The following is a 12,516-nucleotide window of genomic DNA, read 5'->3' as shown; positions in this document are numbered from 1 at the left end:
GCAAGAGCAGCAGGAGCTGAGAGAGGGCTGAGTGAGGAGGGAAGACATACACTATGGGAAGAATGGAATGAGCAAAGCACAAAGGCCTGGTTAGTTTGGGGCACAGCAAATAATCGGGCACAGCTGAGAAAGTATGGCATGGAGTGGAGGTGGGGGGTGCAGGCAGGAGTTAAATGCAGTACGTGGTCCTATTGGACACCCCAGGGCTGGTGCTGTATCTCAGCTTATGTTGGCTGCTAACAGCACACAGCTGTCCCCTTCTCTGCAGACTTGCCTTCTGTCCCCAGCCAATGGCACACTGACAGGGTTTACTTCTTGCCTCCAGGTGGGATCACCACAGGCGAGCAATCCAAGCTCCAAAGCTTCCTGAGGGCTCAGCTTTGGACAGCCCCTCCTCCTGCTCCACTGTCCTCCCTCATTCTCTTTCTCCTGACAGCTCCAATAAACCAGGAGCTCTTGAATTCCTGTTTCAGGCTCCGCTTCCACAGGACCTGACCTAAAACGGGCATTAGCTCAGCAAGGTCAACATACGGAAAATCACAGAAGGTCATGGACAATCACAAGAAGCCCTTGAAGATTTCACTCACAGGGGATCATGAGACACGTGGAGGAAGATCACTGGGGAAGCCAGGGACAAGGAGGCGAGGCCGAGATGGAAGGCTGGTGAGGGCTTCCATGGCCCTCTCACAGCACATCCTGTCTGTCCCAGCAAAGATGGTGGAAGCCAGGTGGTGAGGAAAGGCTTCCAGCCACAGAAATGACGGGGCTTGAGACACATCAGATGTGGAAAGCAGGAAGGAGGGAAAATAACGCAAAAGACAGGGAGGGAAGGTGGCACCCTTTGTAGAGAGAGGTCACAGGAGGAGGAAGCCTGTGCAGGTGAGGTCCCCGCTTTCTAGAAACTCAAGGTCCAGGGAAATGAAAACAGGAATGGAACTACAACAGTGTGGGGAGGACTGAGAGAGAAAGGAGACTGTTCAGAAGTGTGGCGTCTGACACCAGCACAGACACAGACACAGTGCGGTCAGTAAGCTGACTCCCTAGGCTGTCTTGCCAAAGCCCATCCGTGGGCACCACGACAGAAGCAGTATGTGCAAGTGTACTTCTAAACTAAACTCTCTTCTTTCCCCACCCCATAGGGAGGGAAATCTGGGGGTGGGGAGACAATGGTTTATACATACTCAAGAGGACACATTCAAATCCATGGTTTTATCTGCTGTCATACGAAGCTCTGGGTGACATATTATTTTTCTCTTACTGATTTCAGAAGTCAACTTGTCCACCCAAGCAGACTGCCAAACTTGTATGATCCAGATAACTAATTTCAAACTAGTTTTAGCCCTGGAACTCTTTTTTTATATAAATGCTGACTTAAAATCCTAACATTTAACACTGAAAAGAAGCATTCAGTTGCTCTCTTGCAGGATGTCCCTACCATGGCACTACTGACATTTCAAAATGGGTAATTCTTTGTTGTGGAGGGCTGTCTTGTGCATTACAGGATGTTTGGCAGCATCCCTGGCCTCTATCCACTAGATGCTATTAGCAGCTCTGGTCCTGCCCCTCTCTCCCAATTGTGACAACCAAAAATGTCTCTCCAGATAATGCCAAATATCCCCTGGGGAGCAAAATCACCCCGACTTTACCCATTGGGATAGAGTTATTGTATATATTAAAATTCCAACAGTGCCACATTTTTAAATTATTGAATGTGTAAAAAATAACATGAGGCCTGACCTGTGGTGGCGCAGTGGATAAAGCGTCGACCTGGAAATGCTGAGGTCGCTGGTTTGAAACCCTGGGCTTGCCTGGTCAAGGCACATATGGGAGTTGATGCTTCCAGCTCCTCCCCCTGTCTCTCTCTCCTCTCTCTCTCTGTCTCTCTCCCTCTCTCTCTCCTCTCTAAAATGAATAAAAAAAAATAATAAAAAAATAAAAAAAAAAATAACATGAACAGTCACTTTAAAATGAAATTGGAGGGCCCTGGCTGGTTGGCTCAGTGGTACAGCATTGGCCCGGCATGTGGATGTCCTGGGTTTGATTCCCAGTCAGAGCACACAGGAGAAGCGACTATCTGCTTCTCCACCCCTCCTTCTCCCCCTTTTCTCTCTCTTGCTCTCCCTCTCTCCTCCCACAGCCATGGCTCAACTGGAGCAAGTTGGCCCAGGCGCTGAGGATGGCTCCATAACCTACACCTAAAGCACTAGGAATAGCTCAGTTGCTGAGCAATGGAGCAACGCCCCAGACAGGTAGAGCATCAACCTGTAGGGGGCTTGCTGGGTGGATCCCAGTCTGGGCGCTAGTAGGAATCTGTCTCTGCCTCCCCTCCTCTCACTTTAAAAATAAATAAGTAAATAAATGAATAAGTAAGTAAATAAATAAAATGGTGTCAGAGCTGCCATACCAGAGGAATTGACTTGCACATCTTATTCCTTAAACCTTGGAATGTTAAAACTGGACAAGTAACCTTCGGACTGGGCCTAAAGCAGCATTGTGTCCTTAACAACGGTTTGCTATGACTAAGGAGCTGAAAATTAGATATATTCTTTAGAATCAGCATCATCACTATGTAGCTAATCTATACCTATAGAAATTCCTTCCTTCTATTCATGTAGTTGTTCCCCTTCCCTTTCTCATTAATACCTCTTGCCTTCCCCTATTTAAAACACTATTTGAGTTTCTGCCTGAATCTGCACTTCAGGAGTAACCATTCTTTTGGATCTCAAACACATGTTGCCTCTCTGTGGCCTTTTATTTAGAGGTTAACAAAAGGTAATTAGTACAAAAACTGAAAATCAAAGACTGTAGGTTATAAATTGATGACACTTTTTCTAATTAAAAAATTTTATTGAATTTATTGGGGTGACATTAATAAAATTGTATCAGTTTCAGGTGTACAATTCTATAATACATCATCTGTATATTTTATTGTGTGTTCACCAACCCAAGTCAAGTCTCTTTCCATCACCATCTATCCCCCATTTACCCTCTTCTATCTTCCCCTCCTCCCATTCCCTCTTTTAATCATCATGCTGTTGTCCGTGTCTATGAGGTTTTTTTCCTTTACTTAATCCCTTCACCTTTTTCACCCAACCCCCCCCCCCAATCCCATCCATACTTGAGCTTCAGTATCTATCTAATCAGGAACCAACTGGCACGCACAGGCCTGCATTTACACACCAGCCTGCCAATATGGAGTTCAGAGATAGATGCGCACAAGGTTGGAGGACGAGACTCTTCCTGGATCCCTACAACTCAAGCAGAGCTCCTTTAACCATTTCATTCCACTCCCACCACCCAGAGGGAAACCCCCACTATACGGTACTTGTGTTTCCCTGGGTAGGCAGTGTCTCATTTATCTTTCAGAAACATGAAACTTCACCCATGATATGAAAGCCATAAAGAAAGTGCTGGCAAGAGAACTGGTGCTGAGACCACAACAATCATCCCCAATATCTTACAGTATTTATTCAAACTAATGTACCAATGCCTCCATGGCTGTCTCAGTCACTGATGCTCCAGGTCAACCAGGCACAAAAATCCATGGAGGAAGTGGTAATATATATATTCAGATGCCCAGACCTTATCCTCACAATCTCCAATCTAGTAGGACCAGGTAAGGACACCAAATGTGACTGTAAGCAGGTTTCCCTCTGAGTTATGTGGGTGCAACACTTTGAGAAACCTGCTCTCCCGCAAGCTTCCCCCAGCTGTAAATATAACAGATTTTAGACTAAGGATTTTCAGATCCTACAAACTGTGCAAACTATGAGGAGCTGTCTCCTGCAACAAAAAATAAAAGTGTTGCTCTGTGAATGCACAGTCTACACACTACTAATTCTGACCATCTGACCACCAACCAAGATGCAAGCACTTCAGTGATTCTGAGGTTTCCTTTTTAATCTATTTCTAAACAACCAGTATTCCTCTAATGTTGAGAACACATCATTACCATCAGTCAGCTGCCTGCTTTTTACAACTGTTTAGTGTTAAGGCAATTAATTCTGAGTCCTCAGAATACAAAACATTCTCCAAAACTAGACCATGCCCAGTGACTACAGATGGTATTTCTCTAAGATTTCACTGAAGTGGCAAAGATGTTAAGAGGGCAGCAATTCTCTGCAGGGTCAAATCCAGAGCATTTTCCCCACCTTTCTTTTCTTTCTTTCTTTCTTTCTTTTTTTTTTTAAAAAAGATTTTATTTATTGACTTGAGAGAGAAAGAGAAAGGCAGGCTGGGTGGGGAGAGCAGGAAGCATCAACTTATAGTTGCTTCTCATATGTGCCTTGACTGGGCAAGAGAATTGAACCAGCAACCTCAAATTCCAGGTTGACGCTTTAATCACTGCCACAGGTCAGGCTACCCTCTCCAACTTTCTTACACTCTTCTCCTCCTCATTCCACTTCAGCCTAGCACGTTTTCCACTGTTCCTCCAACCACCATCCCTTTTATCCCAACCTCAGAGCTCCACTTGAGGTTTCTTCTGCCTCCTCCAGAACACTACCTCCCTCACCATTTTTATTCTGATCTTTGTTGAAAAGTCACCTTCCTTGACCACCCTCTCTAAAACAACATTCCCACCGCCGAAACCCTGTTACTCACTTGCCTGCTCGGCTTTACAGTGGCACCTTGAGATACGAGTTTAATTTGTTCTGTAACTGAGCTCATAAGTCAGTCCACTCGTATATCAAACAAATTTCTCCCATTTAAAATAACTGAAATAGATTTAATCTGTTCCAGCCCTGTGAAACATCCCCAAACCATCCTAAATGATGAAAAAAGACGTTTTTAATTAAGAAACGCACATGTATACTTTACCAATGCATAACAAAATATATGAAATAAAAGAAAAAAGTGTTATTTAGTATTGTATGCTTACCTTGGAGACAGACGAGTGCAGCTAACGGAGGTGAACGGCGGTGGAGGAGGGAGGGAGGGAGGAAGGGATGCAGGCACTGTAGACACGTAAACTAAAACTGCATTTTCTTAACACTAAACGTAAACTAAAACTGCATTTTCTTTACTTTAAACAAAACTAAAACTGCACTTTCTTTACTGAAAATGAAACCACAAAAACTTAATTGTAAAAAAAAATGCACTTTTTTTTTTTTTTTTTTTTTTTGTATTTTTCTGAAGCTGGAACGGGGAGGCAGTCAGACAGACTCCCGCATGCGCCCGACCGGGATCCACCCGGCATGCCCACCAGGGGGCGATGCTCTGCCCCATCCGGGGCATCGCTCTGTCGCGACCAGAGCCACTCTAGCGCCTGGGGCAGAGGCCAAGGAGCCATCACCAGCGCCCGGGCCATCTTTTGCTCCAATGGAGCCTCGGCTGCGGGAGGGAAAGAGAGAGACAGAGAGGAAGGAGAGGGGGAGGGGTGGAGAAGCAGATGGGCGCTTCTCCTGTGTGCCCTGGCCGGGAATCGAACCCGGGACTTCCGCACGCCAGGCCGACGCTCTACCACTGAGCCAACTGGCCAGGGCCAAAAATGCACTTTTTTAACTTTAAACTTAACCTAAGCTTAACATTACATATTTTTCATTTAATCATCACCTGTTTTTGCTTTTTTGGCTGTGTTCGGCACTTTCACTTGCAGGACTTTTGAGTAAAAATCTATTCAAAGAGGTTTGCTTTTGCCTGCCTGCCATTTATTTATTTACTTATTTTTTGTATTTTTCTGAAGCTGGAAATGGGGAGGCAGTCAGACAGACTCCCGCATGCGCCCGACCGGGATCCATCCGGCATGCCCACCAGGGGGTGATGCTCTGCCCATCCGGGGCGTCACTCTGTTGCGACCAGAGACATTCTAGTGCCTGAGGCAGAGGCCATAGAGCCATCCTCAGCACCCGGGCCAACTTTTGCTCCAATGGAGCCTCGGCTGCGGGAGGGGAAGAGAGAGACAGAGGAAGGAGAGGGGAAGGGGTGGAGAAGCAGATGGGCGCTTCTCCTGTGTGCCCTGGCCGGTAATCAAACCCGGGACTTCTGCACACCAGGCCGACGCTCTACCACTGAGCCAACCAGCCAGGGCCTTGCCTGCCTTTTAAAATGTTACAGAAATGTGACAAACAAGTGTCATTAAAAAGTGCTGAAGTACGACCAGTTGAAACTTTTTCTGGGTGTTTCTTTTCAATGAAACTTGAAAACTTCTCCCACATTGCCAGCATGTCTTTCATTTCACTTGTAGAAATCACTTCCTCCGACTCTACCTCCTCCTCACTACTAATCTCTTGCAGAAGCTCCTTATGTTGCATCATTTGTAGCTCCTTCAACTCCTCAGTTGAGAGTTCCTCCTCATGTTCCTCAATGAGCTCATTTTCGTCACCCTCATCTACCTCCAGACTCATTGACTTTCCAAGGGACACAATCTCCTCCAATGCTTCTACCTTGGTCTCGGTCTCTGGTTTAAATCCTTCAAAGTCCCCGTCTGTAACCACATCAGGCCATAACTTTTTCCATGCCGAGTTCAAGGTTCTTCTTGTAACCTCTTGCCATGCCAAGTCAATAATGCGTCAACATATCACAATGTTGCAGTGATCTTTCCAAAACTCTAGAAGGGTTAAAATTGTATTCTCAGTCACCTCACAGCAGCAGAACAAGTGCTTTGTGTAAAGCTTTTAAAGTTGGAAATGACCTGTTGATCCATAGGTTGCAAGATTGAAGTCGTGTTGGGTGGGAGGTAGAGGACTTTGACAAATTTGAACTCATCAAGAATGTCATCTTCAAGACCAGGTGGGTGGGCTGGAGCATTATCAAGGATTAGTAATGCTTTCATCAGGAGTTTATTTTCTTGAAGATATTTCTTCACTGCAGGACCAAAGACGAGATTTACCCATTCAATACAAAACTGCCGCCGTAACCCATGCCCTTGCATTGGCGCGCCACATAACCTGCAGTTTTTCTTTAAGAATCTGGTGAGTCTTAAAGGCTTGAGGATTTTCGGAATTATACACTAGCAGTGGCTTTACTTTACAGTCACCACTAGCATTTGCACACAATGCAAGGGTCAGACGGTCCTTCATGGGTTTATGGCCTGGCAGCTTCTTTTCCTCTGCGGTGATGAAAGTCCTCTGGGGCATTTATTTCCAAAACAATCCTGTTTCGTCACAACTGAACACTTGTTGGGAGATGTAGCCTTCCTTTGCGATAAGAGCAACAAAACATGTGATGTACTCCTCAGCTGCCTTAACGTCAGCCCTCACAGCTTCACCATGCCTCACCACTAAGTGGATGCCAGATCTCTTCTTGAAATTTTCAAACCAGCCATGACTTGCCTTAAACGTATCTTCTGCTGTCTCTTTTGAGGTTGATGGTTCTTTCTTCTTCAAGTCCCCATAAATAATATGTGCCTTATCACATATACAGTCTCCGTCACTGTATCTCCTGCCAGCTCTTTCTCTTTCACCCACACCAGCAGAAGCTTCTCCATTTCTTCATGGATATTTGTCCTTAATTGGGACAGAACTGTAGTTCCTTTGTGCTTTTGATGGCATCCCTTTGTTTAAGGATGGTACAAATTGTAGATGTATTGCGGTCGTACAGCCTTGCCAGTTCAATCACTCGTACACCACACTCATGTTTTTCTATTATATCTTGCTTTACTTCTATTGACATCATTCTCTTCTTCTTCTCACCACTATCCTTTACACTCACTTTCTTCGGCCCCATGATAGCACACAAAAAATGTTAGTAAAAAATGCAAAAATGATGCAAGAACAAGTACAGTTCACGAGATTCGACTTAATTCTGCGGGTAACATGTGAGAAAGAACGAGATGCTGGTGTTGTGCTGGCGATACTGGACCCGTGTGCCAACGCGCCAACTAGCAGCAGCTTCCTGAATCACGACTCATATCTCAGAATTTCGCTCAGATCTCGAACAAAAATACAGAGTCACAGCTCATATCTTAAAAAATTTCATATGTTAGTCTGCTCATATCTCAAGGTACCACTGTACTTCAGAGCATTCATTGCTACTCATACACATCTGCCTATTGTCTGCTCTCTCTACTAGGTGATTCCTGGAGAAGAGAATCAATTTTCATTGCTATAACCTCACACCTAAGCCAGTGCCTGGCATATAAAAATGCACTTAACAAATACTTGTTGAATAAATGAACTGATGAATGTATTAAGAAAGAATGCACTGACCAGTGGCCTGCATCTAGATCCCCACAGAAAAGCTAACTGAAATTCAGCATGGTCCTAACAAGAAGCAGACGTGAAGACAGGACCTTTCTGTGTCCAGGTATCACAACCAGTGGGTGTTTATGAAGTATCCACAGCATGCCTGGCACATGGAGAACAGGGATATGAATTCTTTTTCAAAAAAGAATCACTGTGTATATATTGAGGAAGGAAATAAACATACTCAAGTGACTGTTCCACCCACCACCACAGGGAAAAAAAGGAGCTAGTAGATTTGTTGTTACTATGTTTTTTAAGAGAAGAGGAAAGAGGTAAAATACACTACTGTTCTGCTGTTGGCTATTTGATTGTGGCCAAGTCACCTCTGGGAGTCCATTTGCTAATACCTAAAAAGCAGGGTTGGGTGAGAACACTTTTATTGTCCCTTTCTCAACCAAAATTTTGAGCCTCGCCAACTTTTCAAAGTACAAACAGGAAACATAAAACTTAGCTTATTCGCTGGATACTAACACTTTATGGCTATTTAGGAAAAACAGGAAGCTGGAATAAGATGAAGAAGATAGATTAAAAAAGATAAAAGGGGAGAGAGCAACAGACACAAGAGAGGAGAAATGAAGTGGGGTCAAGGGTAGGACTTTCTGTGAGAGAAGAGCAGGAAAGACAGAGGAGGAACAGCTTTGTCACCACTCTTACCCTGCTCTGCTCTCTGGAATCGACAACTTTCAGAGGAACTCTTCTCTGTAAATTCTGATAAGCAGACCCACCAAAAAACTGACCTCAGGCCCCAACTTCCAGCTCCCCTTTTGAATTCAAGAATGTCCCTGCCTCCTCTACCCTGTTAGAACAAATATATACCCTCAAGGCTCAAAACTGCCCCCTCCCAACCGTTCCTCAGCCAGTATGTGATGAACTGTACTCAACCTTTAAGTTGACCAAACAGGAGTCCGATGCCAACGGGGGCAGGAGGAGAAACAGCAGAAGGAGCCCGTTGCCAATGGAGGCAGGAGGAGAAACAGCAGAAGGAGCCCGTTGCCAATGGAGGCAGGAGGAGAAACAGCAGAAGGAGCCCGTTGCCAATGGAGGCAGGAGGAGAAACAGCAGAAGGAGCCCGTTACCAATGGAGGCAGGAACCGAAACAACAGAAGAATACCACAGGCCCAGGTGGGATGCCTGGTAACCCGCGTCAACAGAAACTGCCAGGAGGAGGCAGTAGAGTATAAAACTAACCCCCCATCCCTGCTCACGCTGACTCCCTTATTGCATTCAGCCTGCCTGCACCCAGGCACTTACATAAATTCTCTTTTCTACACTGTGGGCTCTGTGTTGTTGATGTGACTCCTGTCTGGTCTGTGACCTTTCACATCTACAGGAAAGCTTACAGCCAGAGCACAGAAGGTTGTCTCCCCTGGGTTAAAATGAACCAGGGGCTGGAAAAGACCCCCCCTCCTCATTCAGAACATTGGAGCTGCAGGATCTCTACCAAAACATACAACCGGGAGAGGGGACCATCTTTAACCAGCCAGTGTTGGGGCTCTGGGTAAAACTAAGGTGACCCCAACTTTTTTACAATGAACAGGACAAAAATAAATGGAAGGAAACAAAATAAATAAAAAAAACATTTTATTCATTGCAACAATAATATACTATAACATGATAAATGCGTAATAAAAATATTTGTAATATTTTATATTATAATTATGCTTACATGCCTATTAATTTTTAATAATAATTGTAAGAAAAAAGTACTCACTTAGATACAAATACGTCACATCACTCACAATGGATTGACTCTGCATCGATTGAATACGGACATTTATAGATTAGTCTTCCAATATCAAAAAGGAGGACATGTAGGAGAACACTTTTCGAGGAAAGATGGAACTTACAAAAGAAGGACGTCCTCCCTAAAGGAGGATGACTGGTTACCTTAGTAAAAAACACTTCTGAGGGCCTGGGCCTTGCTGGCAAGGGCTCAACCACAGTGCCCCAGTGTGGATGAGAACAAGGGGTTCTTTGGAAAGTAACCTCACAAGGTGATCTCATTGTAACAGAGTAGGGCATGGTGGGTAGTCCTGCCTATAACTTCTTTAGCAAAAGGTTTAAAGCCAACCCTGTCCATTGTTTTTAAGCATCTAGTTTAACACACCTTTGAAATATCACAAGTTATACTCCCTGAAGGGGTGTTAACCCTCAAGATAACATATAATTTTGTCACCTATACTATAATTCAGTCCTTACTTTGCCTTCTCCAACTTTTCTTATGTCCCCTCCTTAATTTTAAATACATAAAAGGTGCAAAACTGTTATTCTCTGGAGAATTTGAGATCTTGCTTCCTGGCATGTATTATAAGTTTGGCTCATACAAATTCATAAAAATTCTCTACAGGTTTAGACATTTCTTACATTGACATTGGTGAAGTGCACTGAATTCACACACAAACACTCAACTGCACTTCAATATGTTTTCAAAGAGTAGATGAAATAGGAGCCACATGCTGAACCTGACCAGTTCAGGAGCATAGGGGCCTTGCAGACTCGGAGACCTAAAGTAACCACCATACAGGATGGTCTGAAATTAGAACTTTCTAACTAAAAGCAGCTCCGGTGAGGGAGTCATGTCCTAGGAGGGGTATTTTTCTCTAACAGGTCAATGTTCACCTTAATTGAGTCTGTTTGCTGTCTTTTGCATCTACAATAACATACCTGATAACACGCCTTTGAAATATGAGTAATCTTCTTTTCCTGCTCCCTCAGGGCACAACCAGCCACCAGAGCAGAAACTATCTACAAATCTCATTGTTATCATCCTGTAGCTTGTTAACTGTTAACCACACTGAAAGTGCCTATGTAAGTACCCTCCCTAGTCCTTCACTTTTCTCCCAGTCCAGAGATCCCCCCCTTTGCTTTCTCCCACCTCCCTCATCTATCACCAATGGATTTCATGTTACCCCTATGTCTCCCCTTTGATTCTGATGTAGAAAATAAGTGGTGAAATTGCCATTTTCTGGAACATTTTCCCAATCCGTCGAGATTTTTGCTTCCCGGCAACTGTTAACAGTTTGGCACAAATAAACTCATAAAAATTCTTATAGGTTTGGACGTTTCTTACATGGACAAAATTCACATTTGGTCTGGGAAGGCTCTCAGAACTGTTGTAGGTCTGATCCAAACCAGGTAAATGTGTGACTCGGAAATGGTTGACCCGATACCTGAGGACAACAGGCAGAAGTGAAGTCTCTTGGTCCAGCAGCAGCAGCAGCGGAAGAAAGCTTCCTGTCAGGGGAAGTCACACCATCAGTGGTTGTCCACCCTGCTCTGCAGGTGCCAGAGGAAACACAGCCAGTTTTGAAGAGAGATCAGTGTTGTGGGGAGTGACTGCAGTACCAACCACAGAAACGGCAGACACTGAGAAGCCCCACTGTGGCTCTGAAACCAGGCTGGCTGCAGCACCACGGCCTGAGGCTTCTGAGTTTTTAAACTTTATTTTTTGACATAGTCTCTAATTTAAAAAAAAGATTGCAAAAATAGTTCAAAGAATTCCTATACACCTTTCACCCAGACTCCCCAGTTGTTAATATCCAACACATCAGCCCTGTTACCATACTCTATTATATTACACTGTTGGGCAAATGAGTTTGTAAAATTCATATTTTCTGATTTGCTCACTTTTATTGTTAAAAATGGCTACTGCCTAAGTAAATTGCACTGCCAGGTGAAACTGCTAATTACCTTCCTGCTTGGGAAGGGGCTTTGTTATGCTAATGTGCACTGGAGGAGGGGATTTCCGGCAAAATGTTTTAAGAGAAGGAGGAGGAGGAGGAGAAGGAGGGAGGAAGCCATGTTTTTGCAGAGTGAGAGCAGGGAGGAAGAGTGCTGGAGAGAAGGCAGCCAAGATGGCAGGGTGCCGAAAGAGAAGCCAGTTTGTACAGAGTTTGTGCAGAGAGAAGGAGATGGGGAACCAGAGGGGACTGACTGAGACTGGTGGGGGGGCCTCTGACTCTAGGAAAAACAGGAAAGATTCTCCTGGTGTGGAACCGGATAATGTGTGAGTGGGTTTTGGAGCACTCTGTGTGTGTTTACTCGCCAGCTGGGTGCGAGGCTAGAATAAAAGGTATGGCCCACCAGTTTTTGGATCCGTTGTTTCTTTACCATCTGTTCGAATCTAATGGGGACCTGCACCTGCCTGGCAGTTGTGATAGCAGTGACTACTGGCCATACAAACACGCATATTACTTTTTTAACCATTTGAAAGTAAGTTGAAGACATGATATTTACACCCAAATATTTTAGTATTTCCTAAAAGCAAGGGCATTCCCTCAAACAACAACCACAGTATAATGATAAAAATCAGGAAACTACTTTTTCTTCCACA

The 12,516-nt window shown here is 44.4% G+C and overlaps 1 protein-coding gene across 3 annotated transcripts in view; it reads right to left on the bottom strand.

Moving 5' to 3' along the window:
• The window catches only part of ST3GAL5 (ST3 beta-galactoside alpha-2,3-sialyltransferase 5), a 69,091-nt gene that overhangs the window by 45,433 nt on the left and 11,142 nt on the right, over positions 1 to 12,516 (bottom strand). The window contains exon 2 of one of the 3 annotated variants that reach the window (XM_066377829.1): positions 11,354 to 11,417. The exons of the other annotated variants lie outside the window; for them this stretch is intronic. The gene's annotated coding sequence lies outside the window, so the exon portion shown is untranslated. The remainder of the gene's footprint in view (positions 1 to 11,353; positions 11,418 to 12,516) is intronic. 3 annotated transcript variants of the gene reach the window in all.

The sequence above is a fragment of the Saccopteryx leptura genome, chromosome 3 (genome assembly GCF_036850995.1).
Source record: "Saccopteryx leptura isolate mSacLep1 chromosome 3, mSacLep1_pri_phased_curated, whole genome shotgun sequence".
NCBI classification, from domain to species: domain Eukaryota; kingdom Metazoa; phylum Chordata; class Mammalia; order Chiroptera; family Emballonuridae; genus Saccopteryx; species Saccopteryx leptura.
This window is presented reverse-complemented; position numbering and strand designations above follow the sequence as displayed.